Source organism: Prosopis cineraria, unplaced genomic scaffold, assembly GCF_029017545.1.
Source record: "Prosopis cineraria cultivar Desert tree isolate PC_DT_omini unplaced genomic scaffold, ASM2901754v1 PC900, whole genome shotgun sequence".
NCBI lineage: Eukaryota > Viridiplantae > Streptophyta > Magnoliopsida > Fabales > Fabaceae > Prosopis > Prosopis cineraria.
The window spans coordinates 24,846-39,554 of NW_026556225.1; the positions used below are offsets into that span (position 1 = coordinate 24,846).

Sequence of the window (14,709 nt, forward strand, 5' to 3'; positions counted from 1 at the left end):
ATCTCTTGACTTTGCTTTCCTTCTTCCTTCCTTGAACTCTCCTTTCTTGTTTCACTTTGCTCGGCCTCTCCCTCTTTTTCCTTACTAAACAACTCGGCCATAGTCCCCTTTTCCACCTTAGATGGTGGTTGCTCACATATGATCTCCTCAATGTTTTCATCCTCATCATCTCTACAAAAAGATGCATCATTAGGAGCAAAAGAAGAACTAGAAACATTAACATCAATTGAAGAATTTAAAGAGGGCTTCTCGGCCTTCCCTTGTCTTTTGTCTTCTTGTACTCTTTCTCCCAACTCCTTGCCACTCCTCAATGTGATAGCATTAAGATTAGCTTTAGGATTAGCAATGGTGTTGGATGGTAATGTAGAGGCTTGAGCATTGGCTGCACTTAATTGGTTAGCAAGCATATTCATTTGAGAAGTAAGGGCATCAATTTTAGAGTTCATGTTCTCACACTTGTTACCCATACTCTCTACCTTGTTCCCTAAGCCATCATACATGTTTTTATACAAAGAGTTCATTTCAATCAACTGCTTACGCAACACATTCACATCATTAGAAGAGTTCGAATTAGAAGAACTCTCAATTGAAACAAGCCTCCTATCACTATAAGAATTAGAAGAAGGTGTAAGAGAATTACCACTTGGATTGTAGCTTTGAGAAGAGCTACCTTGAGACAAATGAGGTGGAGGGTCACGGCCAAAGGTGTTTTGATAGGATCCTCTTTGTTGATTGTCTTGTAAAGCCACATTTGGATTTGAATAGGAGAAATTAGGATGGTCTCTCCATGAAGGGTTGTAAGTATTAGAATAAGCTCCTTGCCCTTGCCTCCTACCATAGGATTGTTTTCCATTGTAGATAGCATTTACTTGTTCAAACTTAATAGGACAATTGCTTTCTACATGCATAGGTGAGTCACAAAAAGTACAAGAATAAGGGACAAGTGCTTGAGAAGTACTTACATTGCTCACTTGAGATATTTGTGGAGCCAACATTCTCCCAATCTTGGCAGCTAGCAAGTCCACATATGAATCATTAAGAACTGAGGAACCTACCATATTCACATTTCTCTTTTCCCTTGTAGAGTATTGAGCACCACTTGAAGCCATCTTGTCAATTAGTTCCCAAGCCTTTAAGGAAGTGAGGTCAATCAAGCATCCACCACTAGCGGCATCAATGTTAACTTTGTCTCTTGGAATCAAGCCCTCATAGAAATATTGGACTAAATTCTCACTAGAAATTTGATGGTGTGGGCATTTAGCCAAAAGGCCTTGGAATCTAGTCCAATACTCATAGAGACTCTCATCCTCTCCTTGTTGGACCCCATAGATTTGCTTTCTCAAATTGGTGACCTTGGAATTTGGAAAGAATTTATCTAAGAAGAGTCTTCTTAGCTCGGCCCATGTGCTCACTTTCACATAAGAAGGGTAGTTGAAATACCACTCCTTTGCTAAACCTTCAAGAGAAAATACAAAAGCCTTAGCTTGAACATCATCAACATTTACATGCATAGGCTTCATAGTATCACAAACCAATAGGAGAGTATGCAAAAACCTATGGCAATCCTCTCCCGGTAACCCATGAAATTTAGGCAATGCATTAATCAAAGAGGATTTAATTTCAAATTGAACATTAGTAGGAGGAACATATAAGCCATAAGGATTATCATGCCAATTAGGTTGAGTTAATTGCCTAATGCTCCTCTCCTCTCTAGGGTTATGCAAGCCTTCAAATTCATTATTAACATGGCCATCATCATGCAAATTCTCATTCCCATTCCCATGGCCCTCATTATGCACATGCTCATGTCCTAAGATACCTTTCATTGTTGAATTACAAACCAAATGAGAATCAAGAATAGGTTGTGATCTTCTTAATCTAGAAATAGTTCTTTCAATTTCTGGATCTAATTCAACAAAAGAGGTATGTTTTCTTCAGGTCATGCACTAATCAAGCTCAAGAAAATTAAGAACAAAGAACAAACTAAACTAAAATGCAAATCAACATGAAACAATTCAAAACACACAAAAGAAAGAGAAATAATTTTTTTTTTATTTTTTTATTAAACTCAATAGCAACAAAATGAAAAAAAAAAAAATAATACCAAACAAGTAGAAAGAGAGTTAGAAATGCTCAATCAAGAAGCTTTGGCAATTCTGGAATTCGCACAGTAGGCTCTCTGGAGACAGTGAACTTGTGAATTTTCTATCAGCAAATCCACATGATAAATTCCCCTGAAACTTTTATGAGAAACACAAGAGATATACAGGCAAATTATATAAAACTTTTAGATTAAAAATCCTTCCCAATCATTCCCAGAATTTTTCACAAGTTGGTCCTCAGGTCTGGAGAAACAGGATTTCGTCCAGAAGACCTTCAGAGCTTCTAACAAACTTTCAAATAGGAAAATGGAAAAATTGAAGAAAATCCTAAACACAAGAAACAAAGGTAAGACAGCGATAAGAAAAATGAAACTGGAATCAATCAATTTGAATGCACAAAGACGAAGATATGCTAACTCAAAGTTGAAACAGGGTTTTGGGAATCCTCTATAATGGCTCCCTGGACCTTGTTAGATTGTAAAATTTCCACAGGACACTTCCCACGTCTAAAATTGACCAAACCAATTTTAAATGAAGCTAGGATATAGAGCTTTCAATGAAATAAATTACACGTTCAAATTCCCTCAGACTCATTCCCAGTTAATTTTTCAATTTCAGACAGAGACACTAGAAACAGAGTATTTTCAGCTCTACACCAAACCAACGAAAATTGCACTAATTTTTTTTCTTTTTTAAAACAGAATAAAAACACTCAAAACACACAAAAAACACTAAACAAAACACAAAAAACAAATTTTTATAATTTTTCAAAAGATTTTCCAGGAACACTAAAAATGTAAATTAAATACTAAACAACCTTAGAATTAAACTTAAACCATTCCCCGGCAACGGCGCCAAAATTTTGATAGGAAATTAGTCGCTTATCCTCAAAATTACACTAAAGCTAACCCTAATGCAATATAGGGCCAACCCTAGGTCATCTCCCAAGGAATGGTTTTAAGTCTAATTGAAAGTTATCTAGTGAAATAAATCAACCAAAGTTTGTAGGAATTTAGTTATCTAGCTAATTATCTAAACTAATTACCTAATATGCAAGTAATTAAAATGCTAGTGAAAGTGAGTGAAATGAACTTCCCTTTTTACAATAATGAAACCCTAGAGATTATTTGATTTTGGACTCATTATCTTCTCATGATTAGGCTAAGTTTAGCTTCCCTTTCCTCTTGACTAAAGCTGTCATGACTTAAGAAAATTATCCTAAGCCAATTAACCTAATTAGCTAACCTCCCTAGGTCTTAGATTAAAGTTTCTAGTTCAATTAACCAATTGGTGAAGACATTAACCAAGTGATTCACTCAAAATCCTCTCTCAATAGCCATGGTCAAACACATAAATTGAGCAACCACAAGATTATGTCAAGCTACTCAACAACACAAGCATTAACACCACAAGATTATGTCAAGCTACTCAACAACACAAGCATTAACACCACAAGATTATGCAATATTAACACAAGAAATTCACTAATTGAAAAACACAAGATTATGTGCCAAACAAAGAGTGGCAAAATTCAGTCATGGCTGTCCAAAGAAGAAATTAAATGAAACAATCCTCTCTCTTTACATCAACATCAAATTCAAATTAGAATTTATAAGCTAAGATGATTAGACCCTAGATTAAGGAATCTAACCATCTAGTAAAAAGAGAAGAGGATAGGAAACAAAAGAACTTAGCCAATTTGAAGCTCAAGACTCATCCTCCATCTTCATCTCTCTAGGATTCCATAAAGAAACTTAGCCAATCTTCATCTTCAAGAACCTTAGTGATTGCTTGTGAAGGCCAAACTCCATAGCTCTTGAATGATGGAAATGAGCTTTAATCCTTGTGAAAATGGAAGGGATGGAACGAAAATGAAGAGAGGAGAAGAATGGTATGAGTTTTGTGGAGGTTTGGTGGCTGAAAATGGAGGTTAGGGTGCTGGAAAATGAAGAACAAAAGAGAGAAAATGAAGAACACTATGAACAAGAGAGAGAGAATGTGGAAGATGAATGAGATATGTGTTGGATCCCATTTGGGACTTAAAATGGCGTGCTCCTTGGTGTCTCCCATCAGCTGAAGCTTAATTAAAATAAGGAAAAAGAAATTAAAATGTAAATGGGAGCCTGTCACACTTGCAAGGTGATAACTTCCTATTGGTTTGTAGATGATTCCAATGTGTGCCTAATTTCCCATGTGTCATCCACATCATTTTAGCTGATCTAATCCCTCAAAATAATCATAATTCACGTGCAAACCATCAGCCATTGTCCTCAAGGAGTGTTGACCTCAATTGCCCAATTGATGCACAAGTCACATGCCACCTATGTCACATAAATCACATAATTCAATTAAATAGCATATGATATAATAAAATCTAATTCATGTCCAGAATTAAATTCATAATTAGAAGGGAGAATTTATCAAATTAACCAAGTTTCAGGCTGCACAAAATTATATAAAAATTTTCACACAAAGGCAAACCAAAAATTAGGACAAACTAAGACACTTAAGAAAGTGTTGACTTTTTTATTTAATTACTCCCAAACTAAAGATGAGTTCAGGTGACCTTCAAAATAGATATGAAAAACAAAGCAAAAAGATTCATAGTAGTATCGATATTATTGTGTCCTAATGATAGAACACATTTGTTACCCACTTTTATTTGTCAATTAGGACCATTTTATTAATGATTTATCACCTTCAAGTGCACACATTGCATTAGATTTGAAACTTTGCCTAAGTTTCTAAGATCAGTGCACTAGGGGCATTTCGGTCCAAAAAATGAACTTTTGAGAAAATGTACAAGAAAAATTGACAAAGTGCATTTTATGTCCAGTTGATGAATGGTGAAATTATATTTTTAAAATTCTATGATATATAAAGTCAACATATTTCATCCAAAATCAATTGTGTTCACTATATATCTTTACCAAATGATATTTAAACACAATTATTTCCTTATTCAAACCTTAAAGTTATTCAGTTTCCTTATTTTTGATTATGTCATCGAGCTTTCCTTCTATTATACCAAAATGTATAAACTTCAACCACTTTTGTAATAAGCATTTAATGTTTTTTAGCCATTACTATACAAAAGAGGAAGTCTCTACCATAAAATACTATTCCATTGCCTAATCTACCAGAGAACCTCAGAGAAGCTCAGATGGCCAAGGAAATATGAAGCAAGAAGGAAATAGATCACAAGCAATCTTCAATGAAAAAATTTATGAGTCTAACAGATCATTTATGATCCTCAACTATAAATAGACTCATTTATGAAACTTGAAGAAGGAGAGGAACAAGGTGAAAAAATAAGAACATTTTGCATTTATTTGAGTATTAAAGTTTACCTACCTTCAGTGTATCATTTATTGATAGAGAGCTTCATTGATTATATATCTACTTTAAAAGAGAGTCTAAAAGTAGTAATAGTTCATTCTTGAACTTATTCTATTTATCCCTGTTTTATATATTCAAAATAGAGGAACTTATGTTCAGGGAGCTTAAGGGAATTTATCACTACTTTTGTAAGGGAGAGAGTTTTAGACTTATTGAGAAGTCTATTAATGTATTGAGGCAATCAAGAGTCTAGATTAATCTTGGTAATATAGTTGGAAATCTCAAGAGGTTCTTAGTAGACTCAAGTGTGAGACAAACTAGAATAAATTATTTATATCAAGCTCTGCTCATCTAACTCTCATGATTGGTGATTTCATTCCTTCATCTCACTTATTATTTTTGCAATTCATTTAAATTTTTAATTAGTCCAATTTACCCCTCTCTTGGGGCATTTACACCTATTTAAAACTAGTCATGAATCCCTGCTGGAAATGATGCCCATATTTAGTGTTTGATAGTTCCTTGAATAGAATTGCCTTCAATAGGAGGATATATATGGGTAACCCAAAAACTAGTCATGTTGCATAAAAAGATGGAGTATTAATTGGTGTTTTCCAAAATCACCCTTATTTACAACCTCTCAAGAATCTTTTTTTTTAATAAAAAGATTCTTCTTATATTCATGCTTTTAAATAGAAGTAAATTTGGAATTTTTTTTGAGACCATTGTAATAATTTAAGTATATCTCCTTGATTACAGTGGATAGTTAGAACTTAGAAGTTTCACGTTTAGGGTAGGAGGGAATATTTATTATGACATGTGAATAACAAGTTCTTACAAAAAAAAATACATTTGTTATTAATTTTTGGTTAGGAGGAGGCCTTCTCTTCAATTGAATAGTGAGCTAGCTGAAAATGGGCCTATAAGATCCAATAATTGATTGTGATGCATTTAGGCTAATGGACCTTTAAACTGGGCCTCTTTTTTGTTCTTGGCGGGTATGTTAAGTTCCACTTTCCATTAGATTGTTTGTTTAGGGAAAATAACCCTCAAATGCTCAATTTATAGAATTGACCTAAAGATTAGTGCTCCTTTTAAAAATTTAAAGCATCTTTAATCAAATCACACACATAATAAATTAGTTCATTATTTTTAAACTGTTATCATTTTTTTATATTTGCCCTTATTTAATACAAAGTACAAGAAATTCTTGCATGTACTTGGTGTATCATGTTTTTTTAATTTGTATACTGTCTAATAAAAACATGACACATCAAATGATTGTAAATATAAATTGATTTTATTATTAATGAAGATGGAAAGAGAAAATATAAGAAATCAAAGAGGCACTATATTTTTTAAAACAAAGTCATTAAAAATGATAACATACAACATTTTATTTTATTAATCTGGTATAATATATTAGATAGAGTATGGATGAAGTGTCCATATCTATGGATTCCTTTGTTGGATTTGAGTTTTTTTATACAATTATTTAATATTTAGTGTTATTAAGTCAAATGTAAGCTTGATCATTATAGTTAGTTGATTGAATTCTTAACCTTGGGTAACTTGTTTACGTATTTTTCTAGAGTTGATTTATTAGTAAATTTCCCTATCACAAAATCATTTCTCCTATATTTGACATAGAGCTCCAATTCATTTTAATGAAGATTTCTAAAACATCAGCATAAATAAAAACATAAAAAAATAGGGAGAATTAATGAATTTGAGAGTAATTAATTATTTTGAGTGAGACTTTTGCATAATACTCTAAAAAAAGTGTAAAACAAACAAATGGAAAAAAATCAAATTCCTTAATTACTGATTTGTACTTCACACGGAAGGGAATGTAAAATGATGTGACATCACCTATTATGGATGGCATGAATCGGACGGCTAAGATCTTTTTTTTTTAATAAAAGGCCATGGTAAAACTGTGCAAGGACTGGAATCAGGTAAGGTCAGAAGCTATAAGGCTTATACAATCAATTGGCAGTATATCAAAAAGATAAATATCAAAATTATTCGGTGATGCCTTGTGTCACATAAGATCAGCGTATCTATTAGCTTCTCTGAAAATGTGCTCAAAAGTTATCTCCCAATTACGCATGGTAATATCTTTTATGTTTCTGATGATGATTGAATAGGGGTGATTATGAGTATTGCTTTGGTTAGTGAGAGATAAGGCCTCCATAGAATCAGAGTAAACATTGACTTTAGGGATCTGGGCATTCCAGCAAAGTTTGAGACCTTCCAAGATTCCTATTAGCTCTGCAATAGTGCTAGGTAGATAGCCAATGCTTTTAGAAAAACCCTTAATCCAGTTGCCTTTATCATCTCTAATAAGTCCACCACAAGCCGCAACTCCATTGAGGTTGACAGAGCCATCGACATCTAGTCTAACTCATCCCGTCTTGGGCGAGATCCACTTAGTTGTATCACGAGAGCCATGATTACTCAGAAGATTAACTTTAGATTGCAGCTTCATGTCATGGATGATTTGTTGTGTACTAGTAAAAGCTATATCACTATCCAAATTATTTTCCTCAGAGTAGGCCTTCTTGCATCTTGCTTTCCATATGTTCCAGCAGGTTTGTACAAAGAGTTTCTTCCAAGGCAATCTCCTTGTGGATGTGCTTCCAACTTCATTTTTTACATTCTAAAGAATCCAATCCTGAACATAAAAAGAGAGAAGAAAGTATTAAATTTGTTAGCGCTTACCAATTTTTCCCAAACCTCTTTAGCTACCCTGCAATCCCTTAAAATATGAATGGAAGAGTCAGGGGAGTTATAACCGAATGTGCAGGTGCATTGCTGATAGTTATTCCTATCAGAAAAATTATACATGACTTTGAGACGATCCTAACTAGCTTTCCAGAGAAAAAATTTGATTTTCTCATATGTGGGCCATTTCCAAATTGTAGACCAGATATATGAGTGGTTTTGATATTTGTGGTCCTCCATAGCTTTATAGGCCGATTTGATAAAGAAATTGCTATCAGAAGAAGGTCTCCAAATAAGTGTCCTCCCCACTAGACCGATTCAGAGGTTGGATATGGGCGATGCATTTAACTACATCATGATGGAGATATTTGTTAATAATATCAAAATTCCATCCACCATTAGTCTTGCATAAATCTGATACTCTGGCATGAAGGATAGACTCAGCATTATTAAAGGCATGATAAACCAAAGGTTCAGGAAGAGAAGTTCATTTATCATACCAAAAGGAGATTTTATCTCCTTTACCAATTTTTCAACTAATGTGCGATAGGAAGACATCCTAACTTTTGCATATACTATTCCAAGTATAGGAGCAAGAGTTTGGTTTGATTACCATTAGAATAGTAGGTTTACTGCAGTTGTATTTATCATGAATGATTCGTACCTAAAGACTATCAGTTTTAGTAATGAGACCCCAACACAACTTCATTATAAAATTGATATTTTGATTCTTGAGTTTTTTGAAACCAAGACCCCCCTCCTTTTTTCCAGAAGCAACACAATCCCAAGATCGAAGGTGCGGGTTTTTGTTCCCATCAGTAGAGTCCTAAAGAAAGTTTCTAGAAATTTTATCCAATTCGGCCAAGACATTGTCAGGTAAGAGCATGGTCTGCATGGTATAGCTGGGAATAGCTGCAAGTATAGATTTTATGAGAACAAATTTCCCAGCTATGTTGAGGTAGCGATTCTTCCAGTTACCTAGATGCGAATAAGTTTTATCAATAAGGGGCACAAAGATAAGCTTAGTAATCCTCTCATGGATAACAGGGATACCTAGATATTTTCCAAGGTTGCCAATTAGAGGGATTCCTAATTCATTGCTGATTTGTAAAGCTCTATTAATATTGACATTTTTGGAGCAAAAGAGTTTAGATTTCCCAGTGTTGATCTTCTGACTGGAAGCATTATAGAAGTCTGAAAGACATTGCTGAACAATAAGAGCTTGCGAGAGAGAAGTTTCTGTAAAAAGTAAAAGATCATCAGTAAAAAACAGGTGAGAAATAGGAGGCCCATTAGGTGTTAGCCTAATTAGTTTCCAATCATTTTTATCAATACTACTAAGTATGCAATGACTAAGGCATTCAATACAAAGAACAAAGAGATAGGGAGAAAGAGGATCCCCCTAACGGATGCCATGAGAAGGAGTGAATTCGTGAGATGGTTCACCATTTTAAAGGACCCTCAAGCGAGATGTGGAGACAGCATTAAGAATAAGTTTCCTATAGTGATTATTCATCCCAATGGATTTGAGAGTATCATCAATGAAGCTCCAGGATAGTCTATCAAAAGCTTTTTCGAGATCAACTTTAATTGCCATAAAGCCTTTCTCCTCAGTTTTATTCCACATAGAGTGGATAATCTCTTGGGCGATGATAATATTATCATTGCTTTATTGTCCTTGAATGAAGCTACTTTGAGTGTCACCAATTAGATGATTCATATATTCACGTAGACGGCTAGAGAGAATTTTGGTGATAATCTTATAGCTAACATTACAAAGAGAAATAGGATGAAAATCTTTCATACTAGTGGGATAGTCAATCTTAAGAAACAGAGTAATATAAGTGTCATTAATCTCCTTAATAGAATCTAGTTGTCTAAAAACTCCTTTAACAAGGTTTATTATGCTAACTTTAAGATCATCCCAATAAGAGTGAATAAAGCCAGCATTGATACCATCAGGCCCAGGAGCTTTGAAGGGGGCAATAGCAAAGGCGGCATTTTTAATTTCATCATCAGTCACTTCTCTGTGTAGGATAAGGAGTTGGGAATTAGAGAGTGGGGGAAAGCTATTGTTAATGATGAGCTTGGGTCTATCCTCATAATCCTCCTTGAAGAGATCTTCATAGAAGGAGGCAGCCATGTTTTTAAGGGAATTTTGGTCCTTGACCCAATTATCATCATCCGCTTTAAGAGATAAAATCTGGTTTCTTTTCCTTTTGATAATGGATGTGGTGTGGAAGAATTTAGTGTTTTGATCTCCCCAATTGAGCCACTTGTACCTAGACTTTTGGAACCATATCAGCTCCTCTTGCAAGAGAACTTTATTATATTCTTCCCAGAGAGATTTTTCTAGTTTCCTTAGGAAATAATCATCTTTGTGATTCCTGTTTCTATCAATACCTTCCAATCTTCGTAGAAGTTTTTTCTTTTTAGCAGAGATACTACTAATTCTCTCTTTGTTCCATTCGGTAACTGTATTGGCAAAGTTTATGGTACCATTCTTCCAATCATTGTTTAACCAAGCTTCTTTAACCATAGGGTGGAAGGAATTTTCCAGCATCCAAGCAGCGTGGCAACGAAAAGGTGTGGAATTAATATTCTTTTTAGGCTCCTTAAGTAATTGGATTCTAATCGGGCGATGGTCAGAACCATAACGAAGCATATGAAAGGAATTGGCTTAGGGAAACTTTAGCTCCATTCAGTGTTGTAAAAAGCCCAATCAAGTCATTCCTTAACATTGCCTTTTTCCTAAGTAAATCTATCACCAGAGAAGTTAATTTCAAGAAGATTGGAAGAATTTAAGCATTGTCTGAACTGTTTCATGGATCTCCAATTGACACTTCCCCCACCAATTTTATCATCACAAGAGAGGTAGGAATTAAAGTCTCCAATGATGAGCCAAGGATCAAAAATATTAGTAGCAAGAGAACTAATAGATTGCTAAAGAAGATCCCGGTAAAGAGGATTAGGATCTCCGTAAACACCAGAAAGTAAATAAGATTGATTATTAGCTAAAATATTAACCCTGCAGTGTAACAATTGGATATTAGAGTGAATATAATCAATGTTAACAGAATCATTATTCTAAAGAAGTCAGATACCGCTAGCATAACTAGTAGCTTCCATATGAATCCAGTCAGAAAAACCTAGCTTCCTAACAATGGAATCAGCTCTAGTACCACTAGCTCTAGTCTCAAGTAAAAGAAGAATTTGAGTATTAAAAGATTTAGTAATTTCTTTAATGTGCTTAGGAAAACTTTTAGCACAAGTACCTCTACAATTCCAGTAGATTAAATCCATAAAAAAAGGAATAAAAAAACTTGAAAGAAGCTTAAGCCTCTTAAAGTTCCTGTAAGTCCTCAATTTGATCATTGCTAAAATCATCATCTTCATAATTATCATTATGGATTAGCTGATCATATTCCTCATCAAGAAGATCATCATCCAGTATATCATCCTCTATGCCAGCTTGATCAAAATCATTAAGAGGATTATCCAGTCTCAGTACTTGATTGTGATTTTCCATTAGAGTATCCTCATTAAATTGAGTTTTTGGTACAGATGTAGGAGAGTAATTTGGATCAGGAGGTTTCCTGTTATCAATCTGAGGGGTGGAAGAGATATGGAGAATTTTTGGAGCTGGATTTTCTCTTCCAGAATTTGAATTGATCCAGATATTAGGATTAAGAGAATAAATTTTTCCTGATGTTGGTTTCCCAACATTATTAGCAGGCCCAATATCTGTGCTTTTTTCAGCCCTCATCCTACTACTTGAGTTTGAATCTCTTTTATTCCCTTTAATAACATTGTGAACCTATTTAGAAGCCTTGTTGTTTGCGTTATTGGGCTGAATTCCTTTTGCTTCATTTTTGTCTAAATTAACCTCACTCGGCCCATCCCATTTGAAGGTCAGCCCAAAACCGCTGGACACACATATGCATTCATTATTCCTTGACTTAGCCCTAGCTTTTTCATCCAGTTGCTCAATATCTTTCGGCCGAGCACATTTAGCCCCTACAATGTCTTTTCTCTGCCACTTTTTTCTGACAGTTTTAGTAGGAGCAGCTGTAGGTGGAATGTTGGGTGTGGATTTTCTCTGCCTTGCACTGTCGGGATCATGATCTAGAGTTGTAAGGACGTCAAATCTTGACCTGAAAGAGAAGCTCAGGTCTCGATTGTGACGTTGAGGCTGAGGGTTCGCTGGGTATCTCAGAAATCAAGAATTTTTTAGATGCTTGTACTTCATCCATTCTCCATACTCCTCTTCCGGTGAGTTAAGGTTTTTTTTTCGGTGAATCCGGTGCTTTTCTTCCTTGATTATTTCCAGTTGCTCTATTATTTTGCTATTAGGAATCATTTTCCTATTCGTTCTCATACTTCCCCTGTCCTGCGTCTTTCTCCTAATTAGTGTTCTTAGAATTCTGAGGGCAGCTATTTCTATTATGCCCATAGCAACCACAGCTGAAGCAAATCGAGTCTTAGCTTTCATATTCAACATTGTAGAGTTCATCTTGGATTAAGAGTCTAGGTACCAATTTTTTTTTGAAGATCTATTTCAACACTTAAGTGCACAAATTTTCCTCTTTCGATTTTCCCTTGTTCATCCTTGGTAATCGATTCTGATAGTGAGTTTGAGTCCACCTTTAGCATCTTCCTAATGCAATTTCCCAATCTCCATAGGATTTCTTTATTGTAACATTGTATCAAAATGTTTGTGAGCCTAACCCATAAGGCAATTTTCCTTAGAATATTATCATTCGGGTTGAAATCAGGTGACCATCGTTACACTAATATGCAGTGATCGAATATTATCCAAAGGCCTCCATTGAGAATTCTATCATATGCTAGATGATCCTTTGTTCTAACAATGTAATAACAATTGACTAGGTCTATTAGCTCAAAATCTTTTAGCTGCCACATTTTAGCTAACCTGGGTTTAAGGGACTTAGGATTGAGGTGCAGACCCAATGTGTTGATGACTATGGCATCCATCCATGAAAGGCATATATTTTTCCATTCTTCCTTAGAAATATGAATGGCTAGATATTGCTCCATAAGACTTTTAGTTCTATCTGAAGGTAACTAGTCACGATCCAATTCTTTAGCAAGATCCTCATTCCTGTGGCTTGCATTTCCCTCAATGTTGTTTCCATAGCACCCATTGTAGCCAATTAAGGATTCTTTATATGATAAGGGAGCTTTGTTACTCTGGAATGATGCAAGCTTGTTGTTGATTGGATTAGTAGCATTTTCATAGCTGTTCCGAGTATCTATTGGATGATTAGGCGTATTCTCATTTGCAGTAGGTCTGATAACATTTGAATGTTGTAGTGTTTTTGAGCTTTTTTTCATGCATCACCTCATCTGGCTTTGAAATATTTCTTAGTAATAAGTCCATCTCCTCCTTGGATGCAGGGGGATTCATCATTTCCTTATGAGATATGGATGCTGTGAAGGTGAAGTTAGGATTGAATGGCTTTTTAGAGATCATAGGATAGCTTAAGAAGAAGAAAAAAATTTAATAAATCAAGAAAGAAATTGAACCTTCTCTCCAGGAATTGGATGGCTAAGATCTTGAACATAACAACACTAAAATTTTCTAGACGATATAGAATACTAAAATTTGAACCTTAATTAATTATAGGTTCTAGTGATGATATTGTTTTTTTTAAAAAAAAAACATAATTTAGGTTAATTAGGTTTTACTTGAAGAACCGAGTTTAGGGCTAACTTAGATTTTTCTGAATCATAATTTAAATATTTTATTTGCTTGTCATCGCTCATTTTTTTAGAAAATGACAAAAAAATTCATTTAAATTATATAAATAACAGATTGGTTCCACGAAATGGCATAATTTCTTTAGAGTTCCATGGAATTTTTTGTCACTAGGGAATTAAAATAAATGACCAAATTGCCCTCAAATAAAACAAAGAAACCTTGAAGTTTCAAATAACTATTGGATTGTTGCGAATTTAGAAATAAAAGTTGTTAATATAGGAACAAAAGTTGTGAATATAATGTTATGAATTTTCAACACCCAATATATATCAGGACTTGCATATGCGGAGTTGCAAATAACTATTGAATTATTGTGAATTTAAAAATAAAAGTGGAAATGAAAAGTTGCAAATTTTCAACACATAATGTATATCAAGACCTTAAATGTGAAGTTGCGAATTACTATTGAATTGTTGGGAATTTAAAAATAAAAGTTGTTAATATAGGAACAAAAAGTGGTGAATAAAAAGTTATGAATTTTCAACATTTGATATATATTAGAACTTGCAGATTAGGACTTGCAAATAACTATTAAATTATTGTGAATTTAAAAATAAAAGTTGAATGAAAAGTTGTGAATTTTTTTTATATGAATAATGGGCAAGAGTGTCATTTCCTCTAATTTCCTAATGACAGAAACATCCCTTGAGACTTCAGGAGAATTATACCATTTTGAGATCAATCTGTTATTTACATAATTTAAATAAATTTTTCCATCTTTTTTTCCTTTATTTTCCCCTTCACAATATAGGTGTTCAT

General features: G+C 34.2%; 1 non-coding gene across 1 annotated transcript; it reads left to right on the forward strand.

Moving 5' to 3' along the window:
• Positions 1 to 1,239: 1,239 nt before the first annotated feature.
• On the forward strand, positions 1,240 to 1,346 carry LOC129298738 (small nucleolar RNA R71). The gene has a single exon (XR_008590413.1). It is a non-coding gene; the product is annotated as a small nucleolar RNA R71 (small nucleolar RNA).
• Positions 1,347 to 14,709: the final 13,363 nt, after the last annotated feature.